This window comes from Papaver somniferum, chromosome 2 (assembly GCF_003573695.1).
Source record: "Papaver somniferum cultivar HN1 chromosome 2, ASM357369v1, whole genome shotgun sequence".
Lineage (NCBI taxonomy): Eukaryota > Viridiplantae > Streptophyta > Magnoliopsida > Ranunculales > Papaveraceae > Papaver > Papaver somniferum.
In genome coordinates this window covers 28,097,183-28,111,691 of record NC_039359.1, presented here as the reverse complement: position 1 = coordinate 28,111,691, position 14,509 = coordinate 28,097,183, and positions in this window count along the sequence as shown.

Genomic DNA, 14,509 nt, shown 5'->3' with positions numbered 1-14,509 from the left:
ATAGAGAAAATTCATGATAACAAGTTTTTTTTCTTTTTTTTTTGTTCAATCATGCATCAAAAAGAAAAATAATTTACAAATCATTTATAAATAACAAAATCCTATAACATACCTAGAAACAAAGAAACAAATCAAAGCACAAAATTGTTTGTAAATGACCTTGGTGATATGAAGACGTTTGGTGCAAAGAATCACAACCAACATTTACATTCCTATGAATCAAACCCTTCAATTAATAAACATGTATAAAGAATCATAGTTACATAACGAGTTTTACATTTTTTTCTCCTCGACCACGTACACACCACAAATCGGACATATGAAATCACTAAATCGCCCTTTCCAAAAAAATAGTAGATATGAGATGAAATATCAAAGAATGGATTTAAAATCCATTCAGTTGATCTGCATCACCTGAGAATTTGAAGGGTCTCACTAACTTATCTGAAGTGAAAACCAAAGACGTAGTGGATATCCATGAATATTTGAGAGAATTTATTAGTTTTGAGAAAGTCAGTATTTTTAGGAGACAAACAATATATACTCACATATAATTTTGGGATGAAATATCGTATTTATTTTAAAACCTTCTGTGCGGACCTTTTTTTCTTCTTCTAATTTTTAACATTTTTATTTTGGAATGATCGGGAAAGCGGAAAGATAGGTAATTGTATGTACATGTACAGACCATCCTAATTAATCCAAAAATAATAATCATAAAATACTAATACGAAATGTGTGATATTCATCCTAACCAGATTTGAGGATATATTAGAGGCCAACTATATTTTCACTAGAAGCAATAACTAAATTAGATAAACCTTTTTTTAATCTTTTTTATCAAATATTAACACCATATTATATGTTATTTAGTTACGTTCAGGATTCATCATGATTAAAGATAAATGTTACAATGCGTGCCATTACGGCACGGGTTATTTCTAGTCCCATAAACATTTAATATGTATATCAGTTCGAGTGATCGTCAGTTCGAGTTTTACATTTCGACAAATTTGCCTTAACATGCTTCAAGTGATCATTAACACAGTTGTTGATTTTCTGTTTGTCTTACATGGGGTTAGTAAAATGAGACTTCAAATGACATCCAGAGAGCTTCCAAATTTAATGTTAGTCGATTGAGATTTTTGGAGAGTCTCCCAATGTCTCTTGTTATTGGTTAAAGACTTTTTTAAGTCATTAAAATTCTTTGAAACTCCAAGTTATTGGATTAGGATTTCATAAGAGTCACTCCAACAACCCTGTTATTCGAAGGAGAATTGAAAGTCATTGATTTGTTGTTTTCAGAGATTTGAAGAGACTTTTTAGGAAAATAGGCACGGTAGAAATCTCTCCTCAATAGATGATATTTTGGGAGACTTGGAAATTTGGATAATATTGTTATTTAATAGTAAGACCATTTTTTTCCTATTTTTTTTGTTTGAGTTGATGACCAGGGAACGAGTCATTTGTGCAGTAATCCAGCTGACATCATCTGAATATAATGGACATCTCCTCTCTCTTTTTTTAACAATGGCGAGATAGCATAGCAAATAAAATGTGGGATGAGTGGAATAAAGAGAATGAAAACTTAAACATATGATAATTAACAGTGAGATTTATTTTTCACAATGAACGCATATTTTACTAGGCGTCAGATTTATTTTAACGAAACACACATATTTTACTAGGTATCCATGGTACTTTTATTAATATTATAACATGCATTATCAAAAAATCGGTAGATTTTTGAACTTTTACTTAGATATTATGAATTTTTTGTCTCTATAGGTCACCGAGACTCTTTACAAATCTCATTTTTTGTCTATACAAGTCACAAAGACTCCCTAAAATACTCTTACAAACTCAATAGAAATCTCTAGATTTTCAGAGAATCTCCGGAAGCCACTTAAATAAAAAATCTATGGAAGTCTACAAAAGTCTTATTTGACTAACCCCTGTTAGTTTTTCTTGGTAGAGAGGGTTTTTCAGTCGAAAAAAATAAAGAAGATTTAAGACTCCAAGTGACTCAACAGTTATGTTATAGCATAGCTCGGTTGAACCCACCAAGCGTTGGTATGTCAAGTTTGGCTGTCATATTTTAGTGAGCCAAAACTCATTTAAGAGTCGCTTGATTATGTACTAGAGTCAACTTCGTATAAGTTAGCTTGAAAGTATTAGGATATGAGACATTACAAGTACTGTGAAGACTTGAAGAAGTGAAGAAGCAAGGAGCTACAACGGCAACATCATCCTTCCACTTGAGGTTAGTGATATTTGACTTGAACTGTTTCATTCCCTAACGTATCATTCAAGTCGTGTGATAGAATTTTAGATAGTGATAAATAGAGTTGTCATTCACTCGGACTCGATGGATTGATTTTAAAAATTAATAAACTAAACTAAAAGAAAAATATATACAAAATATTATCACAGGACGAAGAGAGTTACCGGGACTAGGATTTCGTTGGATTCATAACATAAGGTTCAATTTATTTATTCTCAACAATTAAAGCTCAATAAATAAAATTAAAATGGACTCTGATTTTGCCAAGGTAGATTCTCAAAAGATTAGTTGTAAATCCTAAGCATGATGTATCAAAACATTTAAGCTAAGCATACCTCATCAAATTAAATGACAACCAATTAATTCAAATCATACTTCAATTAAAATTAATGCAAAAGTCTTAAAAAGAATTAAATAATTTTACCCATATATGAAATTCGTCTTCCTCCGTCGTCCCAGTGTTGGGGTTTAGCTCATCATGTTGGAAACACGCTCAGAGTATGATTTCATTGCTCAGAAGGTGTTCACAATAATAAAATGGGAGAAAAAAAATTAAAACCGGGTTTGTAACAGCTATATTTGTTACAAACCGAAATGTTACAGAGAATGATAAAAATGAAGTGTCGCAGGTACTGTAGCAATACGACTATCTTTTATGGTCTTATGTTCTTCGTGTTCTTCTTCACCAGCAGAACTGGTTCATCTCTGCAACTCTGATTTCTCCCCCAATTTCATCCCCTAACTCTCCATAATCTCTTCTATTGCTCCTCAACAGTTTATATAGCCTCACAGCACCGAAATATCTCGTCATAACTCTATATAATTCTCCATTTACTCGGCAGTAAAGAATATCTCCTTGGGAATATTTTCTTCCCTTTCTTCTCTTCTCACGCTGTCAAACAGTGCTGAAACTTCCTTACTTAACTCCTTCACGTCTCTGCAGCGACCAAGCACTTTCCAAACATGAGCAACACACGAATTAGAGTCCCAGCAACACACGAAATTCATAGCAAATCCCGTGAAAAACTTTCCCACGAACGTGTTGCTCTGTTTGCTTCAGTCCCACGATGCAACCAACTCTAACCGAAACCATCGACCATACCATCCCTGTTTGGTCCAAACAGGCCCAAAGAAACCAAATACAATGCTCGAGTATCATTCCAACGTGACCAAAATCTTAACAGAGTTTCCGGAGGAAGAAAACCCGGGAAAATGTTCAACCCTTATGTCCACCGTTCTAGCCAATTCTGGTATAAACGACGACCATTACTATCTCTATTGGATCAAAATAGACAAACCCAATGAGTTTCAGCCCTTGAATCTCCTTAGAACGCAATCAAAACTTCAACCTTAATTCTGCATGCGTCTGCACTATCTCCCGCCAATTTTGAAATTTGAAATGAAGAAGAAGAAGTGCTGTGATCCAAAACACGGGCGCCTTTAACATCAAGGGGTGCCAGGGGTGCCCTTATCCAAAATGAGGGTGCCTTTAGAACTTTTCTCCGGGGGCCCAAGTAGCACTTTTTGAGAAACTTTTTCCACACAAGTGTATTTCTCAAAAAACACCTACTCAAACATAAAAACACCATAATAAGTAGAAAATCAAGCACTAACAATAGAGACAATGAGGACAATTCCGACACAAAAATGTGTCTATCATCGTGCATATTGAAAACAAAACTGCGAAGCATGAATGATTATACTCTAGTTAGACATAGTATTAAGGAGTACAATACGAGGTTTATTGCTTAAGCATTAAACTTTGCAGATAAGACATCGACATAATCATTTGAATGCTATTGTGATTATGTATGGGTATAAGGTGAAGATTTCATCATAAGAAACAATGTTTTACAATTGTTTTAAGGAAGTAAATTCATGAACTTGTTTTGTGAATCGAAAGAGAAATCGCCAGGCATTATTGGTATTGTTATTCATTGCATATCTTTTGAACTACCAATATGTGTGATTAGTATAACTTCTCATGACTTGTTTATGTTCTTGGTAAAACTATTCACAAAGGCATGACTTTTGTATTGGTATGACTTTTATTAGTGAAATCGATCTTAAGTAATCACCTGAGATGGTATGATCGATTTTGTGTTATTGGTATGACCTACTATGGGTAAAGGGGAATCGATCCTAGTAAGAGGTGCAAACTATCACAAAGGGGAATCGATCCTTGTATGAGGTGCAACAAGTTTTTAGCATAAAGGGGAGTCGATCCTATAGACAAGTGCAACACATTTTTAGGCAAAGGGGAACCGATCCTATGGACATGTGCAACAAGTACAAGTTAGATACCATATATATGTGGGGAACCAATCCTAGCACCTAGTCAACCGAATTTTGGAAAGCTAGTGCGACTATGCACAATACTCACATGGAGGTAGAACCGAAACTTGTTTTGGTAGAACCGTTAAATCCGTGATTTGTGATTGAGTGTTCTTGATCAATCACATAATTACTGAAAGTCAGATGAACCATTCTAAACTTGTTTTGAAGTGTGGAAAATCGGTTTCAAGATTGTAAGTATGAAAGAGGAGTTCCAAAGTAAGGATGTCGACATACTTTGAACATGTGCAGTAACGCTAATATTTAATTGTTCAAAGTTATTCCTTAATAGCTAAAAGAAAAAAATCCCAGATTGAATAAAATAAATTGAGTATCTTTTATTTAAGGTTTTTAATTTTATTTTAGGAAAATGAAAATTAGTAATGTGCATTTACTAGTTGGAGATTTTCCAAGAGATTTTCGGTCATTATTTTGGACAGAGCATTTCCAGGAATTATGGAAACCGAATCTGAAATATATTGCATATGTTGAGAATATTTTCGGTTTTGGAAATTCCTTGGTGTCGAAACTTCCTTGGTCTATAAATATGAAAGTTTGCATTTCGAGCAAACTAATCCTCGTACAACAAGAACTATCTCAGTTGTGCTGCTACTGGTGAAGCAGCCTATTCGGAGAGGAGAGCAACCTAATTAGGCGTAATCTCTTACGATAACTCAGTTTAAAGTCTTCTTTGGGATTGAGAAGATCTATTAGTACCGTTGGTGGGAAACTGGATAATTGCGGCTTATCTTTTGTTTTCGATTGATTTGATTGACTAACGTTGTTGAACTTTGATTGCACCTAGTATGTTTATGTTTGAAAATCTTCTCTTCTGATATAAGATTCACTCAAACTAGATCGAAGTTTCAACGGGGATCTTTAGACTGTTTGTAGATCTAAAGACGTCTTGTGATAATCCATTGTTAACAGACTCCGATCTGTGCGTGATTGATCACAAGAGATTCAAGTTGATTGTTTGCGGGTGTTTATTGAAGATCTAAGAAGACTTTGAAGACAAAGAAGACTTTGAAGATTTCTGATTTGGGATTCATAATATTTGGTGTGCACAATACATGTTTTGGTAAAAGAGGATCCAACTATAATCGGTTTCTCCTTGTGGTAGATTAGATTGATTAGTTGTGTAGATCGACATCAATACAATTCTTTGTGATTAAAAGTATTGATTGAAAAATCTTAACAATACTTCGGTAGTGAATAATAAGATAGATCTTAGAACCTGACGAAGGAGTTTATTGAGATAAACAGAAGAGCCTTTGTCGAACTCATATCACTTGATTGAAGAGAGTTGTTACCAAACATATTTGTTGTTCCTTTACTGTTTGGAATACGAACCAAAGGAATTGTTCTAAGTATGTGACTTATTACAGATCGGAGGCGTGGGAATACAGACGGAACTAGGTGAACTATAGGTTTAGTTGCTTGGTCTCAACTATACGAAGTTGGTTTGATTTTGTATTGCGGCTTAATCCTGAGAGTATTTAATTCTGGACAAGGTCCCTTGGTTTTTCAGCATTTGCGGTCTCCTCGTTAACAAAATCTTTCTTTTTCATTTACTTTTATTTTCCGCAATTATAATTACTGTTATTATAATTTAAAGTAAATTATACAAACGTTAATTCCTATTTACTTGATAAGAAATCCTATTGTGTTTGGTTAAGTCCTAACATTTTATCAAGTTGTTTGCGGGTGAAAACCGTTTCTACTGATTTTGGTAATTTTGGGTATGTGAATGAGAAACGAGTCTAGACCCTAAACAATGCACTGCACGGGAGTACTTTCTATTCAAGAGATGAATCTGTACAATCCTAGCCTAAACCAAGAAATGGTCGTTCCATTGCTTCGGTCACAAAGTGAATGAGAAGGGTTGGTCTTAGGGAGGGAAGCGAAGAAAGTGTTGAGACCTGAATCGTTGATTCTGAAGGTGTGGTTGTTTTTGACTGGTATCTGAAAGTAGAGATGGCTAGCAAAAAGGAAAGCTACCAGGTGATTTCTAGATACTGAATTGTTGCCGACCAAAACTCGTTGTTTGGTGAAAATAGGTGAAGCCTATTTATACAAGTCATATTGAAACGTACCCTGGTCTCGTAGGAAGTGAAAACGATTGAGTGGTGGAAGAAAAGAGTAACGTGTAACCGTCAGACGTTATGCTTCCATGATGAAGGAAGTGAATTTGTGTAACCGTCATACATTATGCTTCCATGATGAAGGAAATAAATTTGTTTACACCGTTACTTTTCATCGCCTCTAATTGTCCCGCTTCATGACACTTTCTTGTAACGGGCGCATTGCACGCCGCACGCTGTAAACCGCCAGCCTAATACCCTGGTGAGCATCCCCCAGTTTGTGAGATGTTTGATGTCTCGAGTGTTTTCATGGAAAACATGTAGCAATTCGCTACTCATGGAAAGTCAAAGTCAAGGGACTTACCGCAGGAAAATAACATGTAATGTTGTTAGGCTCGTTTTGGCTGGTCGCCTAAAACTTGTCAAAAGTTTGTCAGTTCGGTAGCGAACTTCAATGGCTGAGATCACATCTCATGAAGGAGGGTAGCCGTCGATTATGGCTACCTTGTGTTGGCGCCTGACAATGACGCGGTGGCGTTTTGGTATACGCCAGTGGAAATGTGGCATGGCTGGCATGGCTCGTGCATGCTAGTGGAACGGTGGAGAAAGTGGCGCCTGGCATAGCCATAAACACTAGATTTAGGTGGCTGGTCGCCTGAAACTTGCCACAAGTCTGTCAGTTCGGTGGAGACCTTGGACAGCTGAGATTGCATCTCATGAGGAAGTATGGGCATCGATTATGGCCTCATCTTGTTGTATAGCGAAGTGGCGCCATTGGCATAGTGGCGCCTGGTAGGGCCATGGCATAACGGCATGCTAGTGGGGTAGCCGTGGCATAGCGACATGCCAATGGTGTAGCCATGACATAGCAGCATGCTAGTAGCCGTGTCATAGCATCATGCTAGTAGCCGTGGCATAGCGGCATTCCAATGGTGTAGCCGTGGCATGGAAGCATGCTAGTAGCCGTGGCATAGCGGCATGTCAGTGGCGTTGTAACATGTCCAAAGCCAAGATTTGGCTATGTGGCCAAAGTTAGGGCTTGGCGGCATGGCCAAGGTTTGGCACCGTGGTGTTGGACCCACATGTGGCGTGGAAACATTGCCCAAATCAGGGTTTGGCATGTCGAAACCCTAATTAGTGCGTGTGGCATGCGTCCGCGGCATGGCGATACTTTTGTGCAAATGGCGCCATAGCTACGCCAAAGGAGTTATGGCAAGGCCATAGTATGGAAACGGCCACAGGAGTAGGGATTGTCATGGGTGGATATGATATGGCGCCAACCCTTGGGTTTCCTGGGTCCCACACGTCTCATGGCATGTTGTGGGGTCGAAGTGGCATAATTTGTGCCACGAATGGAAATTAGGGCTTTGGTTAATGCATAGGCGTGCTTATGACCAGAAAACCCTAATCTTAATCTTTTCATGGCGTTGGCCATGAACAGGAGGTAGGTTAGCACATAGGACACTATTTATGGCATACTGCCATGAAGTGGCACGTTTGACATGTTACTGCGGTAGAGTGGCATGTTGGCATGCCGATCAATATGTTGTTGTGGCAGGGAGCGTTTGGCTTGCCAGTTAGTATGGTGGCGTGGCAGGGTGCGTTTGGCTTTTAACGTATGGTGGCAAGTTTAGAGCGACTTGATTGGCAAAGAAAAGGGGCCGGCCAAACATAAGGCGCGGCTACACCTTTAGTGATTGTATTGCATTTAAGGTGACCCGATTGGTCTGTAGTAAGGAGAGGGGACGGCCAAGCATGGGCGTGGCTACACTTCTGGTGTGAGTGTGACGGCTTTAGAGCAACCTGATTGGTCGATGGGAGATGGGGCCGACAAGCATGGGCCCATCCGTAACTTATGTGCGTATGGCGGGTTTAAAGCGACCTGATTGGTCGAGGGAAATAGGGACGGTTTTAGGATGGGGTGTGGCCAATGGAAAGTGTCGCCAAGGTATGGACACGCCTTCCTTTGATGCTGCGGCTCCCTGTTTTATGACTCTGGGAAAGGTTTTGCACCTACTGATCTATGGCGGATTAATTACCTAGTTTTCCTAGGCTTACTTTCGACAAGCAAGGTCTGGTATACTGCGCAAGGCGCAAAGTAATTGATTGAATTCTATGTGTTGACACAGAGTTCTTTAAGTTCATAGCCAGAGAGCAGCATTCTTTCTGATTGAATACCTTATGCAAAGACCTTATCCTTGATATTTGGAAATTTGTGCTACTCTGCTGCGAGTGAACACAAATTTTCATGCCATATCAACATTATGGGTTCAGCCGGGGAATATAACATAGAAAGCATTCAAAGAAACTTATATTAAGTGAATATGGGCAAGGCGCCGAAATTTACAGAACATCTGGGATGGTTTCTACATGCGCCAGTCTGGATAAATTACATGTAAATATATTGAATGGCTCAATAAGTATGTCAGCGGAGAGGTTAACACTCATGGTTTCGTTTCCTTACAGAGTGACGTCACATCAGATGCAAGGTTTTACGATTTTAAGCCTAAGCTAAAAATCACCATCGACATTAAGTCCCCTGCTTAGCACGTAACAACGGCATTGTTGCGGGGTAAGCATGAGATAGTGACAGACAAGTATAAAATCTAAACGACAAGTCATGAAGAGATTGTCAGGAGGATTTGGCTAACCTTTTTCAAGAGGCATGAAGAATCTGTAATCCTTGAATTGGTGGCTTTGCATAAATTTGGCTCGGCCATGGGGGGTTGTCATCAGCGCTGCAACTTTGGCTACTGATCGGCAGAGGTGACGCTTCAACTTGGTCCGTGGAAAGGTGAATGGCGGCGACTAGCTAAGTTACGGAAGTGCGGATATGTCGCTGCTTTGAATGGCCGGGATGGCGCTACCTTGGCTGGTGAAGATGGCACTACTTTGCACGACTAAGATGGCGCTGCTTTGGCTGGTGAAGATGGTGCTGCCTTGCACGGCTAAGATGGCACTGCTTTGGCTGTGGAGCGAGTGAGGATGGTTCCATGGAGTGTTGGCGCTGGCTTGCTTGGTACGCGGACTTTGGCACGGGTGTGGTGTTGCTGGATTGGACGCGGAACGACAGAGATGGCTATTGGCTTAGACGCTGCTGTTGGCGTTGGCTTGGCATGGGCGTGGCGCTGGCTTGGCTTGTCTTGGGTGTGGCGCTGGATTGGCTTGGATTGGTCGTGGCGCTGTTGGGGTTGGCTTGGCCGTGGCCTGTTGGTGCCATGGAGCGTTGTCAGCGCGGGCCCTGTTGCTTTTTTCCGTGTGTAACCTAAACGAGAAGCCTTCCTCTATTCGAACTTCAAAAGTGTTGTGCCTATAAAAGGCGCTACATATCTTCTTCATCCCGTATTACTAGTTTTGTTTCCACGCCTTGTGTTAGCGGCAAAGCAGTAACAACAAAGAAGGCGAGCATATTCCAGGTATGTATTCCAACGTTTCTTCTTTTGCTTTCTCTTCTGTATTGGTGTAAACCCTAGCCATAGGTACATCTTCCATAAATTTGTAGAAATACTTCAGTATGAATGATTCTTCTTTTCCAGTAGCACCGCAGTAATGTTAGCCACCGCATTAGTAACAATGAAAACAATCATTATACAAAGTAGGGATGCACAGACGGGTGGCTTCCGTTAACTCCTCTCCCATGAAAACCTAGATTTAGGGTTTTCCTTTTCCTTTGTGATCATGAGCACAATTTCCATGGTGGGATGCACTCTTCCTTTTGGACAAGAGCATGCTTCCTGCTGCAAGACGCGGTTTTCGCTAAGGGCATGTTTTCCGCGGAAAAATATGGCTTGTTGAAGCGAGCATCAGTCCCCACTCCTTTGGTTATGCGTGCTTCTCTTGGCCACGCGTGTTTCTGACTTATGGTTAAACAAATTTTCGGTAGGAAAACTTGTCGTGGATTTTTTTTGTACTCGATTCTGACAAAGCTTTCATGCACGTCTTTCTCAAAGTAGTGACTTTTCTCCATTTTTTGCTCCATTGTAGTTAAGCAACATAAAGGGATTTTGTTAGGATGTCACCTGAAAGCGGTCTCACTGTAGCGTCGAAAAATGCTAGCGTCTCCAAACCAAATATGGATGACGAGTTCTTCACAATGTCTTCCAAAATTAGGAGGAAATATCCCAAATATGTCACGATCATATTGACCGGTTCCGAAAATGAGGGAGACGTCCAATCGGTTCGGCCAGGGCGCGTAATGCGGTTTTGTCTTCAGAGAAAAGAGTATCTCGCTCCTCCTATTGATTTCAAGATCTGTCAAAGTCCATTGCAGTCTTTTGATAAATGGATGCAATTCATGATAAGTCAAGATTGCGTGAAGGCCAATCTGTACAAGGCGCAAATCATCAATGCTGTCATGGCTTCTGCAACACTTCGAATCAGTAAAGACATTGCGGGCTTGATTACTTTCATCTCCAGATGGTGTCCGGATAGTCACACGACCATATGTAAGTGTGGTAAAATGACCATTTCTTTGGAGAGCGTATCCATCTTGTTGAATCTTCCAATAACAAGGAATCTTAACATCATCTTGTCTGATGAAGAAGAAAAAATGCGTACCATCCTCATCAAGAAGTCTGCAGGGTTCGTTCGGAAGGAAATGAGAAAAAAATGCTTCTATAACTGGTGGGTGTCTGAATGGTTCATGGGTGAATCAGAGTCAAATCAGGAGCTGAGTAGTACGCTCCATGTTGCGGCATTTTTGTCTCTCTGGCTATCCAGAGACATTTTTGATGATGGCTCTGGAAATAAGGAGATAAGAAAGGAACTCATCAAATTTGCCATCAAATTGGCGAAAGGTGTCATTCTCCCCATTGGTGGCTTGTTTCTTGGCTCTTTGTACAACCATCTGGATCATCTGGCCGCAGACATGCACACTTCCAATGGTTATATGAAAGTAGACTCGTACGTCCATGTTGCTTTCCTCTAAGCGTGGATGTGGGAGCACTTCAAAAGTTATGCTCCTAACCCGCTGGATTCATTTCCCGAATCCTATGGCGGCTCTTGGTACTTTGTTGGTTGAATAGGCGTCCGAAAGATGGATCAAATCTCATTGACTTCCTCAACAACGCGTACGCAGTTAACTTTCGTCTTTGGGATCCGGTCCATGCATCCATAGTTCAGGCGAACACTTTTGCCTCTGCCCCAAACACGACTTTGATTTCTACTAAAAAGAATATAACTGTTGGAGAAATCATATTCATGCAAAGCTGCATTCCCGGACACGTGCCATCTTTTTTCCGAGGATCTTATGAGGCCGTTACTTATAACATTGACAGGGATGCTCGACATATGGTCTTTGACCAAGGAGTCCCATTTCTTCGTCAGTTGGCGGCTCCAGAAGAATTGCTGTCAGCTGCTCTTGATGCCAGTGTCCTTGCACCGGGTAAAAGTCTCCCTTTCCTTCTTTCAGAATGAAATCCAGCGACTACCTTTAGATATAACATATTTTGGCAGGATGAGTTTCTTGCCATCCAACGAAGTGGTGAAAGATCCTCGTGGCAAGCCTTCCCCTGCGATCTTGGAGAAACACCCATTATTGAGGGAGCTTCCCACAGTTAAGCGGAAATCTCTTAGCCCAGACATGAACAGTCCTCAAAAAAAGGAGCGTAGGTCGATAAATTGTGCAGGCGGCTTCCAATCGGGTTCAACAGCTCTTGTGACTTTTAGTTCTTTCAACATGCAAGTACGCATGATCTTCTTACTGGTTTGGTTGAATTGCATAAATTCTCCCTTTTGCTGCTGAACATCTGCTCTTCTTTTAACTCAGGTTCTCGATAACTCGAACGTCTTCGCCAGACTTTCCCAGGTTCAGAAAATGGCGCCTCTCGAGGAAGGGGCCGGCGACACTGAGTCTCTTGAAGATGGGGAAGAAGCTGGAGAGGAGGAAAGCTCAAGATCCGGCAGAAATGAGAAGAGCACCTCTGAATGTAGCAATGAGTCTTCTTCCAGTGAGCCCTCAGACGAGTCGGTGAGTTTTCCACGTGTTTTTTTTTCTTGAGCTGTTTATTTGGAATAAATGCTCAATCGATAACATTGCAGGAAGGAAACATTATTGGAGATACCTGAGAGAGAGAATCATCACAGTGATGATATAACATCATCTCCAATCATGGAAGCTATACCCGCTGGTAATCTGGAGATGAAGGTTGATCGTCCTAGAGAGGTTGTTATGCTTCAAACGGCGAATAACGCATCTGTAGATGCTGGTTCAATTGTTACCAAAGAAACCTTGTTGGTTGCGGGTTCGGCTGCAGGCGCCGCTTTCGTCCCTCAATTATTGACTCCTTATGAAGATCATGTGCTGATTGGAGGTTTCAGTGTACCAGTTAAGTATGAGGCATTGTATACCAAGATATGGAAAAGGCATGGACATATTTCCACATCCAAAAAGATCACTAGCCGATTTGCGCTGGTCAAGCGCGTGGATGAAGCTTTATCTTCGATTCATGATATGTGCAATGTGACTAGCCATACTGTTTCTGGAGACGTAGTCTCAAGCTGGGAGTTTCACCGAGATATGTGCGTAGAATTTGAGTTCAACGTCTCTTGGCTCTGTGAAGGTTTTTCCGAGATCCAAAAGTTTCAGGATGAAGCGATCGGAGGTCCCTCTGCGGATGTGATCAACCAACAGGAAGCAGAAGTCGAAAGGTTATCTCAGGAGTTGAAGCTGAAACAGGTGGCTCTTCAAAGCGTGAAGGATGCTTTCCCCAAGAAGGGCAAACCATTGCTGAATGATTTTCCTTTAATATCTCTTGTCTTCTGAACTTCCTTTTCTTAGGTTTTTTTTTTTTGAAAGGAAAAAAAAACGCCTAATTTATGGTTTGATTTTCTGGTTTTTTGGATGGATAGATAACTGCTACATATGAGGGTTTTGGATTATTCTTTGGAATGAATTATTTTAGAATAATATCGTTTTGATTATGACTGTGAGTAACGCAAATATCCCAGGAGAGCCATGAAACCATGAATGTTGTATGACAGCGGAAGGTATGGGATGAAATTTGGGAATAACATGGTTATCGGTTTCCATTGTAATTGTGAAAACCCAAACAATAAATCGTGTAAAAATTGTCTGGCAAAACTTACTCGGTTTAGGGTCTTCCACCAAAGTTGAACCATTAGGGAGTAAATCCGAGTCTTTATGTGATGCCCTCGTTGCCGTGAGAAGTATCCAGTCATTATTTATTGTCTGCGGAACGTCTTTATGTCGATCCGCGGTAAGGCGGAGAATCTCTAGTCCCCAAACGTAATTCTCCTGAATCCTTCTTTCCTTGTTGATGCGCTTCAAAGCATTGCATTCACTGGTAGGATGATGGAATTGAGAGTCGAATTTGTAACCGAGAGATTAATCTCTAATTGTGGTCGCCAATTGTTTGTGGATGAAAACTGTTTCTGCTGATTTTGGTAATTTTAGGTGTGTGAATGAGAAACGAGTCTAGACCCTAAAAAATGCACTGCACGGGAGTACTTTTGATTCGAGATATCAATATGTACAATCCTAGCCTAAACCAAGAAATGGTCGTTCCAGGCTTGCTTCAGACACAAAGTGAAGGATAAGGGTTGGTCTTAGGGAGGGAAGCGAAGAAAGTGCTGAGACCAGAATCGTTGATTCTGAAAGTGTGGTTGTTTATGACTGGTATCTGAAAGTAGAGCTGGCTGGCAAAAAGGAAAGCTACCAGGTGATTTCTAGATACTGTATTGTTGCCGACCAAAACTCGTTGTTTGGTGGAAATAGGTGAAGCCTATTTATACAAGTCATATTGAAACATACCCTGGTCTCATAGGAAGTGGAAACGATTGAGTGGTG